The sequence below is a fragment of the Durio zibethinus genome, chromosome 23 (genome assembly GCF_047325235.1).
Source record: "Durio zibethinus cultivar Kanyao isolate XHJ-2024 chromosome 23, ASM4732523v1, whole genome shotgun sequence".
Classification (NCBI taxonomy): Eukaryota; Viridiplantae; Streptophyta; class Magnoliopsida; order Malvales; family Malvaceae; genus Durio; species Durio zibethinus.
In genome coordinates, this window is record NC_143184.1 from 7,076,734 (window position 1) to 7,099,455 (window position 22,722).

The 22,722-nt window shown below is 28.2% G+C and overlaps 2 pseudogenes across 1 annotated transcript; one reads left to right on the forward strand and one right to left on the reverse strand.

The window, feature by feature from the left end:
• Positions 1 to 7,706: 7,706 nt before the first annotated feature.
• On the forward strand, positions 7,707 to 14,848 carry LOC111313102 (cyclin-C1-2-like; annotated as a pseudogene). The gene is made up of 5 exons (XR_016332526.1): positions 7,707 to 8,995; positions 9,829 to 10,152; positions 10,746 to 10,796; positions 13,916 to 14,043; positions 14,425 to 14,848. The product of XR_016332526.1 is annotated as a cyclin-C1-2-like (transcript).
• Positions 14,849 to 19,020: 4,172 nt separating this feature from the next.
• Positions 19,021 to 22,241, reverse strand: LOC111313104 (tropinone synthase pseudogene; annotated as a pseudogene).
• Between the last annotated feature and the right edge of the window lie 481 nt (positions 22,242 to 22,722).

The window sequence follows — 22,722 nt, forward strand, 5'->3', positions numbered from 1 at the left end:
TCCAAACATATTTTTCAATCTTAATAGCCTTTTTCAAGGAGATATGAGATTAAGAGTTGACTTTTTGATTTCCTTGTTTCTAATGTCAAATGATAACTTGAATAACTTTGTTTTGTCATTTGAAATTTGTTGGAATGGTTTAAGTTGGTTAAAAATGAGCTTGACTAGTTTTGAGATTTATTAAGGTATTTTTCAAGCAAAAATGAGTTTTAAAGTGCAAAAATTAAAATCCTAGACCTTTTAAGCTTTGAATGATTTATTCTATGGTATTTTGCATAAATATATTTGTTTGAATGATTTTAGCATGATAAAAATGATTTTTGTGATTTTTATATATATTGATTTGTAATTGTTGAATATGCTTATATGACCATGTTGATTAAAATTACTCAATTTGTTCTCAATGCTTGGATAATGTGAAATTTTTTTAAAAACTTGATTGTTATATTTTAAATTGTTATAACTCTTGATTTGTGAATTGATGAACATCTTGTGCTTAAGTGGTATATATATTGATTTTTTGTTCATTTATATTTTTGGTCAATGTATGTGCTCATGTGATGATTAGTTTAACTTGACCTTAATACTTGTGATTTGAAAGTGCTTAAATTGTTTATTTTTTAATTTGTGAAATACTTTTATGAAATATGCTTATTTTTTTGCTTAAATGTTTTATTAATTTTGTGAAATATTTTTGATCTTGTGCTCAATTGATATATCTCTTGATTTGTGATTTTGAATATGATGAACTACTTGTTTGTAAATGATATGTGTTATTGGTTCATCTATTATTCTTGTCAAGTGTATGTATATATGATAAATATGATTTTTCTTGACTTGACATGGTTGCAATATTACTTAAGTAAATGAATTTCTTATGATGCTTATTTTTAGCTTAAGTCATTGTTGATTATGACCTATAATTTGTATTTATATTTTTGTATTCTTGAATATATTTTTATTGATAAATATTCTTTGTTGAGTATTTTTGAATTCTATAGGGCCTCAAATTGGTTTTGACATATTTCTTGGTGATTTATTGAATATATATAAATATTAAATATGTTTATTTTATGTTCATGAATGATCTAAAATGTTTGATTTGTGCACATTACATGAGAACTTTTGCTTTAGTGCCATTCTTGTATTATTTGATATTTAAATCAATATATGGTATCTAACTTAAGTATATATCTCCCTTACAATTGTCAACTTGTGCTTAGTGAATAATTTTTTTTTGCCTATAATGACTTAAAATATAGAATTGTTTTCTAATAATTGGTATAATTTTTATCAATTGATTTTATTTATCCTTTTAATGAAAATCCTTTGTCAATAATATTTTCTAAGTCTATACTAGAAAAACTTGAAATGAGCATGAATGAGTCTATATTTTTTAAATTTTAAGTATAGCAAGCAAAGTAAGTAATTTTTATAAATCAAGCCAAAGTATATCAAATACTAGCTCAAATGATATGGAATGGAGGATTCAAAACCTCACTCAACTACAATGAACACAATAGCATAGCTTGACAAGGATGTATGTAATTGTATTAAATCTATGCTATGTGCCTATAATTTATAATGTTTAATGCATGATTTGATAAATGCTTGCTTTGATATGTGTAAAAATGAGATATCATGTTTGAATTTGTGAATACTTGGCACAAATTAATCACCAAGCTACTTGATAGAATTTATCTTAACTTTGTTAAAAGCTTGGATTGATTAATTCACTTCGAGTAATATTCATGTGTAATTTTTGATTGTTTTGATTAAAAGTTTTAATACATGAATATTTGATCAATGCATGAATTCTTAAACATGAATATGAGTTAAATTGATTTATTTTTTTGAACATGTTCATCGATTAAGAATATTGAAATAACATATACCACATTATGTCTAAATGTTTGTATCTTTATTGGTATATTACTATATGTGATTTGAAATGTTTTTGCATATGCTTGCATGATTTTGATTGAAATATATATTTAGATACTTATATATGTTAGATTAAGTTCATTGCTATACATTGAAATAATTTAAAATATATTTGAATAATTATACTTTTATTATTTTTTTGCTATAGTTTATGTGTTCATCATGTTTGAAAAATGCTTGAATAATCTTTGTTATGACATGATGATAATTGAACCTTATTGCTCATTAGTATTCATGTTTTATTAAATTCATATAAGCTTTTGGTTCTTGTTTAGATAGGATAGCTTATGAAAGATTATTATTATCATTTATGCATGTATTGAATGAATTTTTCATATGCTTGAAGTATGTGTGCTCTATGAAAGTTGTTGAATAAAATTGCTAACAATTGGTATCAAAATTGCTAAAGAATTTTTTAAATTTCATAGACATTTTATTTATGTGCCTATCCTTGATATAACTTGTACCTTTCATGTAAAATTGTGTGTACCTTAATTTGATTAATCTTTATTTTAAAAAAGAGGAAAAATCTTATAATACAATTTTACTTGATTTGTTTTGTGACAATAATTGATATGCTTTGTAATAACATATCTTTAAAAATTAGTTTTCTTAATAATTGGTATGAGCTGGTATGCATGTGCTTGAATTTATACTTAATTGCTATTGATGTTTTAGATTCTGAGCATATTTTATCCTAACATAATTTATGAGTAGATTGCATATCATTCATTATCTTTTGCTCATAAATTTCATATAGTGAATTTGATGACTTGTGCTAAAATGCTAAAATTAGATACACTTATACTTTTGTGCTTGAATACATGTATCTAAACTTCATTGTGCATATTACACTTGATTACATGTAGTCAAAATACTCTTGATATTATTGGTATCAAGCTTTTTGTCACATACCTTAAATTGATCTCTTTTTCTTTTAAACTGACAAAAAGGGGAGAGAGTTTAGAGATATTTATTCTTGTATGCTTATTGCAATTGATAGAGGAGTTTAAACATTTGGTATAAAGAGCACAAACAAAAAGGGAGGAGAAATGTTTCATGAATATAATTATTAATGATGCCTATTTATGTTTATTTACTCATTAATATGCTCATACCTTTTTGCTATGACAAAAAGGAGGAGAAATATCATATGAATAAGTTTGCTTGTACTTGATATGCATATGTTTGATTGTGCCTATTTCATATATTTAACTAACATATGTTTGTTGAGTTGTGTTGGATTAGGATGCATTAATTAAGGGGGAGTTTTGCCATGCATTATTTAAGGGAGAGTTTTTCAAAATATTTTTCAAAATCTTAAATGTATTAAAGAAAGTTTTTTTTCCATTATCAAGCAAATTTATCTTTAAGTTTTGTTATATAAAAAAAGGGGAGATTATTAGCCTTGAATTGATCATTATTTTGAAATGACAAAACATTAAGCTAAATAAGCTTGATCAAGATTTTGAAAAAGATTTATTTAGTACATGTCCTTAAGTTTTATATTTGGTACTAAATAAATAATATGTTTTTCAAAGTATAAATAAACCTTTCTTTGTTTTTATATTTTTCAAACCAAATCTATCTTTCAAGGTTATTTATTTGAGCTTAAATGAAAGTCTAATTGTTATTTTTAAAGTGAACTTATTCATTTTGGACTTAATATAATTTTGATAATATTGGTTTTGAGAAATAGATTAACTTAAGAAAGTTGCTTTACAAGAACAAAGTTTTCCAACATTGAAATTTTGTATTTTTTTTTGTATTAATTCACAAAGTTTTAATATTTGAATTTTATATGGTTGAAATGCTCTTTGAGTCTACTTTCTAATGTAACAAACAAAATCAAAATCTAAATTTTTTAAGAAAAGATTTTGAATTTTTACTAGATACTCTTCAATTGTCTAAAAACTGCATAAGGGTAGATTTAAAATTTTACTATAATTCATACACTATGAATTAGGTGATGAATTTTATATGGATAGAAAGCTCTTTAAGTTTAATTTCTAAATCTTCAAACGGTTTGTGATTTGGATTTGTATAACTCAAGATATGATCAAATTAGTGAATATAGTACAAAACAAGAGACAACCAGCCAGCCATGGATATGATCGATCCCCTCAAGAAGGGATTGATTGATTTTTCTTACAAAATGCAGACTTGTGCTCATGCATAAAGAAGGGATCGATCACCCTATGTAAGTAATAGATCACCTTCTTGAACCAATTGATCCTCTACATAAAGAGATCGATCAATTAGGCGTTTTCAAAGGGAAAATTAGCTTAAAACATGAACCAATTGATCCTCTCATGGAAGGGATCGATCGGGTCATGCTTATGATGTGTCCAATAGCTACTTTTTTAAGCATTCAACAGCTATCTTCTTCTCCTAAGCATTCTCAACGGCTAGCTCTTCAATTTCTCTATATATTGGTTATTTCAACACACCAAGAATATTGATAAAGCAAGAGAGCACGTGTTAACAAGTTATATTTTTATTTTCTCTTAGAATCAAGAGTTTTTAGAACTTAAGTTCAATATCTTTTATAGTTTTTGTATCCAAAATATTGTTGTTCTTCATTCATTACATTTTCTTATACTTCATTAGGTAAACACTTAGCCTTTAAGAGGTATTTTAACTTTGCATTATTATTAAGTGATTTTGTAATCAAAAGGTGAGGTACCCTATTAATTTTATGAAATTGAAAGGTTACTAGTTAGCCTAAAAAGTAGAGAGTATAAAGTTTTCATCTTAAGTCTTTGTGAGAAAAAGATAGGGTTGTAATTTCAATTCAAGTATAATGAATTAAATTTTTGGTGTGGATAACTAAAAGAGAGGATATAGGTACCTTATAGAGAATGACCAAACCTCTATAAATTCTTATATTTGATTTCTCTATCCATATATCTTTATTTTGATTATAGTTCATATTGCTTATAGTTCATCAATTTATTATTGTTTGTATAATATTTTGATATTGGTTTTAATTTTCATCTAATTATATTGAAATCATTTATTTGAAAAGAATTTGAAGAAATCCAATTTACTTCCTCTTAAATCACCATCTCACTTATAAAGCTAATAAAAGTGAATTTAATATTTTCAAAATTTTAGAAAATTCAAAAAATTTGAAATATTAAATTTCTTAAAAAATAAAATCTAATTTTAAAAAATTCAAAAATATTTTTTTTCATAAATTAATATATTTAAATATATTAAATTTAATATTTTAAATAAATCTAAAAATTTTATAAAAAAATGAAAATTTTATATTTTTAAAAATAAAATCAAAGTATTACCTTTTAAAAAAATTAAAATATGATTTTTATTAGTAATTAGACCAATATTATTAAATTTAACTTATAGTAGTGCTAAAATTTTATGAAATTATATTAAAGGGATTAAACTTCGGATTTAGTATGAGCATAGAGTCTATTTGCATAATTTAGCAATTGATTTTGTCAATCCAACTTGCTACATTAACAAGTAAATGCTACGTAGAAAAAGTCAATGATAGCATTACCATTTTTAACTGCAAAAAATTAACAAAATTAATTTTTGAACTAAAATTATCAAATCAAAATAATAAGAGAACTAAATTCATATGAATTATAATATGTGAACTAAATTCCAATATTTGACAAAATACAAAGGTCTCTAGCATAAATTAGACAAAAAAGTTACTGCTATGTTGCAATAAATAAATGAAAACTATTTCGTTGTTGGCCCCAAATACTTTATGAAATGGTAAAGTTACATACTATACTAAAAAAACATATTAAAAACTAATAATTAAGTGATTAAAAAAATTAAAAACATATTAAAACGACATTCTTTTTTTATAATTTTAAATATAAAAAATTATAGCATATTAAAAAGAATGTCGTTTCAAGGGTAAAAAAGTTGGCCTTGTGTGATATTTTATTTACTTTTATACAGTGACGAATTTTTACATATAATTTAAAGAGGATTAACTAATAATATAAAATATATTTTATTTTTAAGTAGTATTTTAACATGCTTATTAATATATATATATATATGCACAAATAATATACTAATAAATATATGATAAGAGCATAAAATTACCAAACAAAAATATTACTATGACAACATTATATTTTTAATGATAACATGATTTATAATTAACTATTGAATTACTAATTACACAAAATATTTTTATTTTTTAATAATTTAAAAGTGAAATAAAAAATGAATAAATCAATTATTAAATATTTTATCAAAATAGGAAAACTAAATATACTTCTAAAAGAATGAAGATAAAAATTTGAGATTACAAGTTTGGAATTTTTTGTTCTTTTGTAAAATAGTTCAAATATGATATTTCTGTTAAAAAAAGAATTACAACATGTGATAGAGATTTAAATTAAAAATAAAAGTAAAAAATAATGAACAAAAAGAGTTGTTAACAAATACAAAGTTTAAAATTTACAAATAATAATTATTGGATATAATAAATAAATAATTATAAATGTGATTTGAGCATCTTTTAAATTATAATGCATAAATTTAATTTATAAAACACAAAAAATAATAAAATAAATATTTTTTTGTCAAATAACTAATTTAAATGTATTTAATACAAATATGTATACGCATTAAAGGGGTTCCCAAAATTTTGGAGCCCAAGACCCTTCGGTTTCCGTTATAAATCGGCCCTACTTCTATAATTCCTTAAAATATTATAGAATACAAAAACTAAATAAATAGTAGTGAAAATCATATTGGACATCATGTACGATTGCAGGGTACTTTTATTTATTTCAAGGCTGCTATCGGTTCCTTACCTGATATCCTGACATCATGTACGATTGCAGGGTAGTTCGGAAACCCCTTTCCCTTTGCATCGTCCCGGGCTTTCATACTTTACTTCTGTAGCCTTTCAATTACCATATAGTTTAGATAATCAAGGCAGGCAGGCTCGAGAGCTGATCAAAGGATCAGCAAGTTCTACTTCACTTGGTCCAATTCACCTGAGGACTGATTCGGAACTTACTGATAACATTAATCCCTTATTTAAAGTTAACTAATTTGTTGTTTATATAATGTTACCAAAAAAAAATTATAGTTTGATAGAACTTAACAATGACTTACAAGCTTTTGTGAAAGGAAAAAAGTTAGAATAAAATTTGTTAGATTAAAAATTCGTGAGATTTTTCATTAAAACTTTAGTACTTAAAATTAAAATTGAAAATTTGAAATGACGGATTAAAAGAATTTGATACACATATCAAGTATACAAAATTCAAATAATTTAAATAAGTTTTGATTTTTTATTTAAATAAATATTTTCATTAAAAATTATGACAAAATTTCTATCATTCATTATGTTTTATTCAAATTTTGTATAAAAATATTATTTTAAAATGATCATTTTATAAAATATCGATTTTTTTCAATAAACTCAATCAATTTATTACTTTTAAAATAAAAAATTTCATGAACATGACAAAAAAAAATCTTTTTATTTCCTTTTTAAGATGGCAGTCTAGAAAATAATGTGTAATTAATTTTTCTTTCCCATTCAATTATTGGATAGAGAAACTTTTAAATTTTATAGATTAAAAAATCGATATATATCAAATTTATTTTTAATTAATTTTTTAAATATACGTATATATATCAAATTTTATAGAGCAACTGCTTTGTACAATTGAAAAAGACTTATTGGCAATAACAAGCCCACCCAGTCCATATCATAAATGCGGGCCTTAAACTCTAATTTCGGATTCTCGAAAACCGGCCTGCTTAATCTAGGGTGACCCAAACAAAATCTCGAGTCCTGACCACGAAAAGAAAATTCCAAATTCTTAATTTTGGAACGTTAATCATGATTTCTGGAAAACTCGAGCAAAGTAAATTAAACACGAACACGATTCACTTCGAGAATTTTTTTCTGTACTAAAATTTACTTTGTGGTTTATTATTGTAGTTGGAATTATAAAAGGAAATTGGTGGTTTTTGGAAAGCTATTTGCATGCAAATATGTGCATTGCCTAATTTAATTGAACTAATAGCTTTGCTCCATGTAACTTCCTCATTAATGTTAGTGATTTTGTGCTTTTTTTCCCTTTCATAGATATATTGAAACTGGCTCAACATCTTAACGTGAGGCAAAGGTTTGATCTTATCTCATGGTTTTTTAAGAAATTCCTTTCTGTTAGCTGAAATGATTGACCATTTCATTCAGTGATGCCATTAATCTTTTTTATCTTTACTTTTCCTTTCTAAATTGCGTATACTGCTGTGGTTTCCTAATGCTGACAATGTTTAATTGTAGCTTTTATTGGTGAATCTGTAATAGCTCAACTGCTAATGTGACTAATATCTCTTTTTCATTCCGCTAATATAGTTTTTTTATGCCGCTGACATTTATTCTATATCCTAGCTGTCACATGGTGCTATCCCTGGACTGAACTGGACTATCTAAAGGCAGAACATCTTTTTTTAATCACTTACTGAAGATCAATGTGGCTACTTAAAAATGAGAACACATAGGTTTCTGATTATATGCTATGTATCTCTGCTGTAGTGCTATTACTGATTTTAGTTGATAATTAATTACCCACATGCACATGCACCAACACTCACTCGCAAACCTCTTATATTGGTTTATCAAATTAATCTATACTTAAAGCACTTTGTTTGCTGTAACTTTGACCCATAACACAATGGCTTCCTTCTGAAAAAGTTGGTTACAAATTCTATGCGGAAAATTGTAGCAATTAATCACCCAAAGTTTGCTAACAGAAAGTAGTCGTGAAGATTATGTATCCTTGAACATGTTATCATGCTTAAACAGAGTTAGTTTCTTCCATTTATGAGACCATTATATCCTGGAAAAACAGTGAACCTAGTATGTTTCTTTGCATAATGAATTTAGTATAACTTCTTGTCATTACAAACTCAATGGACAAAACTTCTTTTTCTGGCGTAGTTTTCGCGAAGTGTTATTATCTCTAAGATGTGGTTAATATTTCAGGGTTGTTGCAACTGCAGTTACATATATGAGACGTGTCTATACCAGGTATTTTGCATAGTTTAGTAATGGTGATGTAAAAGGTCATGCTAGTCATTGATGACAAGCAGACCATAACCTATTCCCTCATTTACTTTCATTGGTTTTTTCTCAAGCTTTGAATTTCTTGTGACTTTTCAACTACAACATTCCAGTTGTTTTAACATGTTACAAATTCATCATGAGTGATTTCATATTTCCTAATTTATTCTCTTTTCTTTAACTATGTCAAATCTTAAGCCTGCATGATTTGGTACTTCTTCACATAAGACTTATTCATTGTAGTTAGAGCTTTATAATTAATTACCCTTGCAAAATTAGAGGTGCTTAGGATGATAGATGGGATAGGATGATAATCATCCTATACCATGTTTAATTTACACCAAAAGAGAGGGATAAGACTGCAAAAAAGATTAATCATTCTTTAAGTATAGGATGATTCAATCCTCTTAAAATAGAGATGATTATTTTTAATTTATAAGATTGAACTCATATGTTCTATTATATCCTTAAAAGTTATATCAATAATTTAAATTATATAAACTTTGAGTAAGTAATTTTGACCAATAATTAAAATTATTATATTGTAATCCTTACATATATTAAACACAAGATAAGATGATATTATTTAATCTAATTTTATTTATAATATCATTTTATCATATTCTATTTATAATCTTGTGCACCAAACATGCTATTTGCTCATTATTCTTTGGCCCGCTATGCAACCATGAATTATTACATGGGATAGAGATGCATTGAATGTAAATTATGTAGAAGCTTCAATTTTCCACCATACAATGTGTTGTCAATCATTAACCATAGTTTTTTATGTCTTTCAGAAAGAGTATGACTGAATATGACCCACGTCTCGTTGCTCCTACGTGCTTATATTTGGCCTCCAAGGCAGAAGAAAGCACAGTGCAAGCTAGACTTCTTGTATTTTACATAAAAAAATTATGTAATCACTTATTACTAAGTTGGTTGATTAATCCTTTGAACTTCCCAGACATTTGGTATTTTACTGCATTCCGGCATATTTACTTTGCAGATTCTGATGAAAAGTATAGATATGAAATCAAAGATATACTTGAAATGGAAATGAAGATTTTAGAAGCACTTAACTATTATTTAGTTGTATTTCATCCTTACCGCACATTATCTCAGTAAGTTTTTATCTTCTTTGCCATAGTCTTTATGTATCTGTAGTTATATTTTAATTTGCATCACTAATCTTTTGCATGGTTAACAATTTATGGTTGGAATAAGAAAGGACTGAAACCTTAAGTTTTGCCTTGGTAAGTTCAGACTACTTTGAGATAGAATTAGAATCCTTTAAGGTCATTCTATCTGTGTTAAGCTCTAACTCTATACACTTCTTCTTTTCCCCACTTTATTCTATTGTTCTTTTAAATCATTTTAGTTCCTTGATGACATAATTGTATTTATCATTTGATATCAATAAATTAATTCTCATAGAATTAGGTTAGCATTTAGTGAATGCTTATTTTATACTATCGATATGGACATTTACGATTTATTTCTTATTAAAATACTTTTAGTGAACTTGAACTCAATGCAGCCTTATCTAATAATTTACAATTGATATACGACTTTAATATGACCTTTCGCAATATAAAATTCATTGGAATTAAGCTACTCTAAGTTTAAATTATTCCAATAGTGTTCATTCTGCTAGATGGCATCAGTGTTTATTTTGGCACATCTGAGTAGTATCTTGTGCCTGTCACCTTGGCAGGTTGTTGCAGGATGCTGGCATGAATGATATGAGTATGACTCAATTATCTTGGTAAGTGCCAAACTCCAACGTCAGTAACTGTTGAAGTTCAAAATAATCAATTCATGTCAGAAATATGCCCTAAAAAAAGTATTCCTTAAGTCGAGCTGCTGAAAGCATTTTGCCTTTGACTTTGTGAACTACCTGTGGACCATTTAGCCTTTTCGGTACGATTAATAAGAATTAATTGAAGATGTATATCAATAAATGATTGGTTTAATTGATTAAGATTCGTCTTTTTAAATTAAAAGATTTTGAGTTCGAATTTTATCGGTAATCGTTTGTTGAGATCATCTCGAATATATGATTTATAGTAATCTGTCTTAAACTGTCAGATACAACATATTTTACCTTGACTTAATAAATTGAGTAATTTATTTATCTTTGAATTTCTTTTTGTTTACCTTCAAATTTCTTCTCACAAAAAAAAAATGAAGATGCATAATACATAAACACACACACAAGAAGACATACATGAAGTACAATTGATGGTTAGGAACAAAGATAAGGACTGTAATTGTTTGACTGGCAACTTATATCTACATCAAACAGAACTTAGCCTGAATCGAGACTCCGTTTGGTTTTGATTTTTTTAGATTGATGATAGATTTTTAAATAGCCGGCCTATGAAACTATATAGGATCATGTCAGTGCTACAGTGCATGTAGGTTACCTTGTGGGTTACTGTTAAGCTGTACATGAAGTTGGTAACTTTGCTAATATTTCTAAGTTGAGAAACTGAGTATTGAAGCTGGCTGGGGTAGAATTAAGTGCAGTTGTATTTAAGAAAACTATTTTGTCTGAACCGAAATAATGAAAATTGTGGATGGAAATTTTGGAATTTTTTAGTATCCCTCATATGTATTTAGCTGGTTTGCAACTCCATAGTGCCCACAGTAGAGACATAGTTCGTCATCTTGTATATCAAGATGCATAGTTTCTCGCATGTGAAGGTAGGTTACATTGAGACTGGCTGGCGGCTGCACTAGTGAGCATGCCTTTTTGTCATGATCAATGACTGGTCTAAATTTGTCTCATGGATCCTTTCTCTTTTCTCCTGCTTCAAAGTGTTATAACGTCTAGATCTGGGGATCTATCGCTAGACATTGACTTTAGGGAGTCGCCACCAATCTTTTTTATCTAGGTGCGATTGGCCACCTAAAGAATCTGTCCTTTCAAGGAACACCTAAGTTTAAGGGTCCCTAAAAGAATAGGTTCAGGTCTGCTAACCAGAACAGGGTTCGGGAGTTCGATTACGTGTGAGGAAGGTTATAGCATCCTCACAACGCCCATCAAAAGATGGTACCAACTTAAATTTGTGTTATCCAAAAGTCTTAAAATTTTACCAAGTAATTAATTATTGAAAATTTTTCTCAATTGACTCTAATACTTTTAGCAAAAAATTGAGAAAATTTCCTCACCTCAAGAGTATGCAAGAAAAACTACTGTTTCACTTGCGTAGACTCTGTCGTCGAATTCTTTAAAGAAAAATCAAAATAAAAAGGAAGGAAAGAATGATTATTTTTTTGTGTAGGAAAAATTGATACCTTCAACTTTTCCCCACAAACATTTTTTTTGAAACTTTGATTTTCAAGGAAAATTGATACTTTCAACTTTTCCCTAAAAATATTTTTCGAAAATTTTGATTTTCAAGGAAAATTGATACTTTCAACTTTTCCTCAAAAACCCTTTTTTTTGAAATTTATTTATTTTTTTTAAGAAAAATTAATACTTTCAACTTTTCCCTAAAAATATTTTTTTTTGGAAATTTTGATTTTTATTTAAAGAAAATAGAATAATAAAATAAATAAATGAAAGTGAAAATAAATAAAAATAAAAAATAAAATAAAAATAAAATAAAGATAAAAAAATATTAAATAAACCTAATCTAATAAATAAAAAAATAAACAAATAAATGAAAAAAAAAAAACCTGGAGCGGCTCGGATCGAGGCTCGGCTCGGCTCAAGGAAGAGAAACGGCTCGGGGGAGCGGCTTGGAAGCTCGGCTCGGCTCGGCTTGGAGGAGGGGCAGCACGCGCGGGTCAGGAAAGCGGGTCGACGCTCGGGTCGGGTCGGGTTCGACAAAACGCGTGGATCCTCTGGTTACTTAAGGCCAAAACGACGTCGTTTTGGGAGGGTATAAAAGGCAATCCCCTTCATTTTTCGACAGAACGCTCCTCCCCTCTCTCTCTCTTCTTTCCTTTTCCTCTCTCTTCTCTCTAAAAGCTGAAGAACACCGGTGTCGGATTCTGAAAAATGTCGTCGGAATCTGAAAATTTCGTCGAAAGTTGGTCGGAATATCACCGGTTTCTGGGATTCTTCACTGGAAACTGGGCAGGTTGCCGGAAACTTCAATGCTCGCCGGAATTGTTGCCGGAAAATTCAAATTTCGCCGGAATCTGGAAATTTCCAGAAAAATTTTTCGCAAAAAATTTCTAAAAATTTTTCGCCAAAAATTTCTAAAAATTTTTTCTCACTCCCAGAACACTCCTAAACTTTTCCTAGCTTCCTATACGCCTCCTTTTCTCTCAAATCAATAGCTTTGCTTACTGTTTTCTTTGTGTTTTTCAGTCTACCCCAGGGGTCCTTTATATAGGGATTGATCAGGAGTTTCTGATCAATCCCAATTCCCCTTTGGACGGGAATTTAATCTTTGAATCCAGTCTGGACTCTTCTGATTGAATTCTCATTCCCAGTGGGATTGTTTAACTTTCAATCCCAGCCCTCCAAAATCAAATAAATAAAAATAAAATAAAATAGATAATTTAGAAAAGATAGGATAAATAAAAAAAATAATAATCAGATAATCAAAAAGGATCAGATAAAATTAACAGATAATTTAAAAAAATAAAATAAGATAAACCCAAAAATATATTAAAAAAATAATAAAAATAATAAATAATAATAATAATAATATATAACTATATACATATAAATATATTCTAAATAAAAATAATTAAATACAGATGTACAAAAAAGAAAAAAGAAAAAAAAATACAGGATAAAAATTCAATTGGGCCTTGCCCATTTGGGCCAGGCCCAATTGATCTGGGCCTGGACCCAATTGGGTGTCTACACAAAGTTTTATTTAACTGAATAAATATACTAAAACTTGGTTTTCTGAAACACAGGGGACTTGTAAATGACACATACAAGATGGACCTTATTCTTATACATCCGCCATATTTGATTGCTTAGTGTATACAGAGAGAAAGATATCACCACTTGGTTTGAAGAGCTTCGCGTTGATATGAATGTGGTGAGTTTTCTAAGCTAAATCTGATTCACAATGTTGTGGTTTCTTTTGTTATACAAAAACACAAGTCTTTGTACAAAATTTTATTTAATTAAATGTACCAAAAAGTGTTTGCGTTTTTGGAAATTTTCTTTTACCTTTTGTCTGGTGAGGCACTTTCACCTCAGATATTTAACCGGGAAGAAATAATGCATTTTCTGAGATCGTTCTACTGTAAATTACATAGCATTTACTCGTCACCACCTTTTAATTTGAGCATTGCATGTCGAGCTGTGAAGTTTAGATAGACTGCAATGAGGTCCATCATGTCACAATTGCAATTAAGCTTTTATAAAGAGTGCTTTATTTGTCAACATCTTAACTTCATTTCATTGAAACTGGCAGGTGAAAAACATCTCGATAGAGATGTTAGACTTCTATGAGAACAACAAAATGATTGCTGATGAACGAATAAGTACTGCTTTCAGCAAACTTGCTATTAAGCCTTAGATGGTTGAGTCAGACCGCCAGCTGAAAAATACTGGCACACACCTTTGCATGACTTGATACTATTTTCTTGTCGGTTTCAAGCAAGGTAACAGGTAACATGGTGAAGGCAGAAGTGAAAGTTTCCAACTGTATGATACAATAGTGGTGCCATTAAAAAAGTTTGCATAATATAAATACAGTTAATGTCTAATTACTTTTGAGATTTTTTTAACATAATTCAAATATTTCATCTTTTTAATGAATGCTTTTTGTACCCTATAAATGCATCCAAATAAATTAACCACAAGCCGGTCCCAAGAAGCAGCAAATAATAACCCAAATTCTAATTAATTAGAGGGATTCTCAATTAGTAAGTAAATAAGAAATAAATACATAAAAATAGTCAATATTTTATTTAATAAGAAAATTATCGATTAAGAAATATTTATTTGAATAAGAACTTTAATGAATATGTTATAAGAAAATAAATAAAAAATAATCAATTTTTAGTTTAAAAACTATTAATTAATAATGAAATGGTTAATTTAATAAACAAAGCAATGTCCAAGATCTAGGGATCAAACTCCAGACTTTGACGTAAAAGCTGAGTGAAATATCTAAGGCCTAAAGTCAAATGAGGTTTCCTACCAAATAACTACATTATGACATTATAAACAAAAAAAAAAAAAAAAAAAGGGGTTGTTGAGCAAATGATATGGGACATGGGTTCAATCTTTCGTCAGCATTGAACAGTCAACAGATGCCAATCTAAGGCATTGATTTGACTTTGATTGAAACCTTAACCAAACTAAAGTTTTATCAACCAATCACCTAACCTCTTCCTCAATAGTTGTGAAATCAAGAAAATTACATAGACAATTATTGAAATACTAACCTACTAGGTTTCAAATCATAGTTAGTTAATTTAATTTATAGAAACTCAAGGTACAAAATTTTAGTCAAGAATAAAATAAAACTTTTGTTTTTTTTAATAAATGGCAATTTTATTTATGCAAGAAGCAGGAAAAATGCTACCCAACAAACTGTACAAACATTCATCAATTATAAGATGAATGAATAACAACTATACTACACCAAAATAAAAGTGTTATTTTTTATTGCATGTAAACAAAATTATAATTCTTATTTATTTATAATTATCATCATAAATTTTTAAAATGAATAAAAAAATCCAACAACATAAAATTAACATTAGTTATCTAGCAGTGTTAATAAACACAAATTATCATTAGAAGAAAATAAAAGATTAGTGATAATTTTGTAGCGTCGTTTCACTTACAAACACCACTAACTTTCGTATTTTTATAAAACTTAAGGTGTTTATTATTAAAATATCACTAAATATTCAAATAGCGACGTTGATACTTATAAATACTATCCAAGATTTGATATTAGTTGCGTTTATCGACTAAAACACCTTGAATAATTCTATTTTAAAATTTTGAGTGAATACTAAAGGCATTTTTTGACAGAAAATAACTTCATTAATCTCATTAAAAAAATTGATAGATAATTACTGAAGGCGTTTTTGTCAAACAACGCCTTTAATAATCTCCTCATAAAAAAATGATGCGATTATTGAATGCGTTTTCTATAAGAAATGCCTTTATTAATTTCACAAAAAAAATTTACAAGCTTATTGAAGGCATTTTTGGTAAAAAAAAGACCTTCAATAAATATCATATAAAAAATTTTGGATCGTATGTATGTTAACCATAAGGTGGTAGGTTCAATCCCTCATTTTAACTTTTTTTGGGTTTTTACAGATATTATTTGTAATTGTTTATTCTAGGCATTTTTTGGACAAAAACACCTTCACCAATTGCTTTAAAAAATTTTGAAAAGAATATTGAAGGTGTTTTTGGCAAAAATATGCCCTTAATAATCTATAAAAAAAATATGAAATCGATTTTTGAAAGCGTTTTTGACCAAACTCGCATTTAATAATTCAATCAGTAAATTTTTAGTCTGGATTATTAAAGGTGATTTTTTTCAAAAATATCTTCAGTAATCCATACACAAATGTTGAAACAGAATTTGAAGGCGTTTTTGACTCAAAACACCAACAATATTCCACACGATAAATTTGAATAGTCGAATTATTGAAGGTGATTTTTTGAAAAATGCCTTCAATAACATTTTGTTATGGATGATTTAAGGTGTTTTCTTGCTAAAAACGCATTCATTAATCCCATTAAAAAATATTGTATATGTGATATTGTATTTGTCAAGTCAATTGTAAGTTTATGCTCAGAAAACATTTGAAGTCAGTTGCATATGTATGCCCAGAAAATATTTGGTTTATATATGTCATACTATGAATTATATTTTAGAATGTACATAATGAACATTATTGTATTTAAATAAATTGACCACACATCCAAATTTAAAACTGATAATGTTCCATATTAATATACTTTTATAAAATAATCGTACTCAATAATATATTAAGAATACATAGTGTATTCATATTAAGTATACTAATAATATTAAACCAATATCCCAATCTACAAACTTAAATTTTTCATTCAACATGACATGTTAAAAACATTACAATAATTTATTCATCATATATTTACATTCAACCAACAATATCTAATCTCAAGGTTTATCAACATTGATAAATGATAATACATACTCATACTATTCTTTACGAACTTCATCAAGTTCCTCTACCGTGAAGCTTTCTTTACTCTCTCACTGAAAAAAAAATCAAAAGTAAATATTAATAAATAATAATATAATTTAGCTTTTTATTTTTTGGAAGATATAACGAGTTTATAAAATTTATACTAACCTTGAATGGTGTGGTAATAAAATCATATAAAACTATTTCTTGCATAAATCGAAGAATATAATATTCACATTCAGTATTACCGGGTTAACGAGGTACCTAAAAATTAAATTGAATGGGTTTAAGAAATATTTATCTATATAAACTCAACATAAAAGAATAAATTTCACATTTATCGGTAATAACATCTATTTCGGTTTCTTTATCTTTTTATCAAATGCAGATATTACCCTAAATTAAAAAGAAAAAAATTATTTAAGACATAAATAAAATTACTTATGAAGAAACAGAAGATATATAATATAATAAAGTGTAATACCTTTTTATAAAAGTTTAAATATCAGGGTTAGGTATAGCCATTTGATTAATTAAATTAAGTAAGTATTAAGTTAAAGATTTAGTGTCAATCACAATAAGCACCCAATGACGACTACAAAATAATAACAATGATATATTTAGATTATACATTAGATCATATTTGGGTAAGGTTGGAATATAATTCATTGCGCATTATATGGGAACAAATAATAATCAGTCGATATTTTCATACATTCAATCACATGATTAGCACGATAAGCGATTGTGTCACTCTGCTCACTAATAAAATTGGGGTTAATGAATCTAAATATGTTGATCAACTGTCTCCCATTGAGCTTTCTATATAGGAAGCTGTATGATAACAATCAACAATGGTAGTTAGTATTACATTGTAATATAAATTAATACATATTGAATGTGCATATTTGTATTTATAAGCTAACCTTATATAAGCAACAATATAAATAGCTGATAATTCATCCAATTCACAAAATTCTTTAACCTTTTTCACACCAATGAAAGAAAATGATGGTTTATTAAATAACTTTTCCTTTGACTCAATGGTTATGAAGTTTCCTCTAGATAAATGCTCCAACGAATAATTAGATAACTCATTCATAGTAGCCTAAGCAAGGGTCATACTCTGAGTCCCAACATCTTGCTACAATATTAAATGAAATATAAGTATTAAAACCAAATCAATAAATATAATAAACAAATTAATATTAAACTTACAAACAAAATCATACTTCATGAGCGGTAGTGAAGGTTCTGCCTGACTTGCAACAGAAAGTTATCCTACGTGAACGATGCTATAAGACTGACCTACTAATATGCTATGCTGCATTGTTGCTAACATGACCTCTAAAGCAGTGAGTCTTTGCTATTGCTCATTGAAGCGTTGCTCTTGGTCATTAATTCATTGCTGTTGTTACTCGATGATTGCTTCATATTGTGCATTTCTCATTCGCAAGGTTTTGGGTTGATTACTAAAAAACTTTAATGGCAAGACAAATTTATCAACCCCACGACCCGACTAGGCTTTTCTTTAGCGCCTAATGGTAAAAACAATGGGTCTTCGTCATATTGCGTTGTCAGTTCACCATATTGGACTTTGACAGCATAATCATCTTGACAGACAATAATAAGATGGGTTGTAACAATAGATCTATACAAACTAGTATAATTAGTCCCCTTTTATTTCAATTAGCTTTGGGTAGTAAGGACGATTGGCTTTCTCTCTTGCACTACCCGCCCCAATTTTCACCTTTCTCTACTGGCGGCACAATGCAAATGTAGAAGACCCTTGCATCTCAAATCAACCTTGATCAGAAAAAAAAATAAAAAATGAGAAGAGAGGAAATTGTGGCCTGTGTGGGTATATGTTGGAGTTGCAAAAGCTTCCAGAGATAAAGCCATCGAAGCAGAATGAACGCATAAAGAAAGAAAGATGACTAGTTCCTTAATTTTAATGATTTTTTTCGGATCTTATTTTTAATGATCAAAGTCCAACTCTTAATAGTCATTTATATATATATATATATATATATATATATATATATATAAAGCAAGATGCAGCATAAGTTGCAACCAAGTATGCTTGATCATATCTGTTTAGAGTTGATCATAAAGCTGTGCAGACAGGCGTGGACTAGGAATAACTTCAAGCGGAGTTGCCTTGGGCATGATAAGGCCTAACCTTTCGGTCATATCCACCGGCATATTCAATGGAGTTGTCAAATCAAATCCTTGAAGCAAACGAGCAATAGTCAGTCGTGTCACTTGCATTGCCATTGATATCCCAGTACAAGATCGCCTCCCCGACCCAAATGGAATATATTCAAAATGTTTACCGAAAACATCAACGTTCACATGGCTAGAAAGAAATCTTTCGGGCAGAAATTCTTCAGGATTAGACCAAATTCTTGGGTCTCGATGCAACGTCCACAAGTTGACAAACAAAAGAGTCCCCTTGGGTAAATGGTAGCCCCCAACACAACAATCTTCCATTGCTTCATGTGGAACCGATAAGGACCCTGGTGGGTACAGGCGCAGTGTTTCTTTAACAATGACCTGGAGATAAGATAATTTCTCCATATCAGAGTCCTCAACCCATCTTTCCCTGTCGATTCTAGAGTCTAGCTCTACCTGGGCACGCTTCAAGGCACGCTCATTGTTCATCAAGTTGGATAAAATCCATGTCAATGTGATCGATGTTGTGTCAGCTGCTGCTATTATTGATTCTACAGAATATAAATTAAAAGAACGGACCATTAATGGATAATCTCCACTCGACTGTAACCACCGTCTTTCCTTGATTACCAATTAGTAGTGGTTGATACAAGGGCACTGAAATCCTTGGCTTGCCATTCTACAATACAACTTTCCTTGGGGGAGTGTGATATTTTACAGAGTAATTTTTTGAAAGTGCTTTATGCGATCATGAATTTTTCAAATTTAAAAGTAAAATGCAAAATCATATTTACTTAAAAATAATCTAATAATGAAACATAATACATATATAAACCAAACTTCACGTAAATACATAGGGTCTTAATTATTTAAATATTAATTTGGAGGAATAAGATTTATAAAATAAGAGAAAATTATTTTAATTTGTGTAATTCAAATACAATGAATTTCAACGTACCGAAAAAAAAAAAGATAAAATCACAATTTTGTTTTTTGTTAAAAAAAATTTTTAAATTTTTTTAAGTAATATATTATTTAACTTTTATATATATTTAAACATTTTTTACTTTTACTTGAAAAATCAAAATAATAACACTAAGCATAATTACCAAGTTAATGACAAACGTTAAAGAGTGTTTTTATTTATAAAAAAATTGTAATTAATATATTATTTATTTTTGAATTTATAATAAAATTTTTAAAATATATTTTTGACTAATTCTAATAAATATTTATAAACCCTCGTTAATGGGATTTTAAATTAATAATAAAAAACTTATATAATCCATATAATTTGATGTGGTCTATGTTGTCTTTGCTTAAGTGTATGTGTACCATTGTTCCTGATTCTTTTTATCACCACAAGTAGGTAGTATTAATTTGATTCTAATTCAAGTAATATATTAATTACTATATAGTAAATTGAAGATAACCAAGAACGTACCATTACGGTTGCCTTGATGATTGTGTCACGAGGGTGGCCAAATATAGATTCTTCTGTAACCTTTGACAGAAGCACATCGAATAAGTCCTGATTGATGTCTGCTTCACCCATGTCATGTCTCTTCAATTTATGTTCACGAACCCAACCTTCAATGATTGAGTCTAGCTCTTTCGAAACACGCTTCATGTTTTTCACTTGGCCCTGAAAGTCCATCCATTCTAAAACGAGAATTACGTCTGCTGGAGCAAAATTACCTGCAAAATAAAAAAATTCTTTGATGGTTTTCACTACATGTTGCGCCTCAGCATCATCTTTGCCCTCAGCACCCGAAAAATATCGCTTCCCTGCAATCATTCGTAGGATTATGTTAATGATGAGTAGTTCCAGTCGGTAGCTAATATCTACTTTATTGTTCGAATTTTTTTCATTCCTCTGGCAAAACAAGTACAACTCTCTGATAAATGCGTCCACATTGGAGATTCTGACGTGCTTTAAAGCTTCGAGTATACGACTAGACAAGAGTTCAGCCACTGCTAGCTACCGCATGTCACGCCAATATGCTCCGTAAGGGACAAAGCCCATTGCTGCATAGTTGTAACCTAAGTACTTTCCCGCAGTTGATCTTGGTCGACTAGCGAATATCTTGTCATTAGTAGTGAAGCAGTTTTTAACAGCCTAAAAGCCATGCAATTGCTTGGAAATGAGTGTAGAGATCCATGATTGGAGTAGGGAGGTCGACCTATTTAGATTGGATTTCAATTCGGCCTTTTGATGATGGTAGGACAATTAGAAAACATGAACCAATGAAGCAGAGGTTCGTCAAGGAGAACTTTTAAATTGATTTGTCTTCTGACAACATCGAGTATTTAAAATGGGAACAGACTGCTTTCTATTTATAATTATTATTATTGTTGTTTGATTATTTATTGTTATAGTTACACAATGGAGCAGGTTAAAAGATACTGATTGAAGCTTAAATTTTTTAAGCATCTTGATCTATTTGAAGTGTAATCGATATTACAAATAAAATGTTTGATTTAGTTTATTCTTACTAGTTAAGTCATGATTCTAACTTAATTAAAAAATATATGAAAAAATAAAATAAAATTACATGATAAAATAGGAATATTCATGTCTTCCAATTTTTATTTAATATATCTTATTTAAAAAAAACATCTATTTTTTCTTAAAAAACTATTCACTTTTAAAAATTTTTCTTCCCATTTTTTTTCTCAAACATTTTTTTCACATATTTTATTGATCTTCCAAACGGAGTGGGCACACATATTTCTAGTGCTCATAAAAGAAAAGATAAGTTTTGAATAGATTTTATAAAACCAACTAATGTGTTAACCCAAAAAAAAAGACGATTAATTAATTTATTTATTATAATTATAATTACACATTCTCACCAGCAACGGACAATACGCTTGCCACTGATATTTAGCACACTCTCACCAGCATGCCAAAGCCTAAAGGTTCGGCTTTGTTTACAAACAATATTGACTAATGAGCAGTATTTTGATTTTTTCAAAATCAAACCAAATATGAATAAAAATTGAATTGCATTTTATCATTTAAATCAATCCGATTCATTAATTTTTTTAATTTAACAAAATAGTTTGTAAACATTATTTTTCTTTTATTTACTTAAATTTATAAAAAAAATTAAAAAGGTATAACAATTATATAAAAATAATAAAAAATACAATTTGTTTGGTTAGGATAATTTTGTTTTTAAATTATAAACCAAAATATGAACTTAATATATAGCTATCTTTACTTTTTTACATTTCTTTTTTTTTTTTATAAAATTACAAGTATAAAAAAAATTACAATCATAATAAAATATTGAAGTAACTTTGATAATTACTTCTCTAGCCAAATAAGGAATCGTCCTCTATTGCAGAATTGCAGACAACACTAGGTTGACAAGATCTTAATT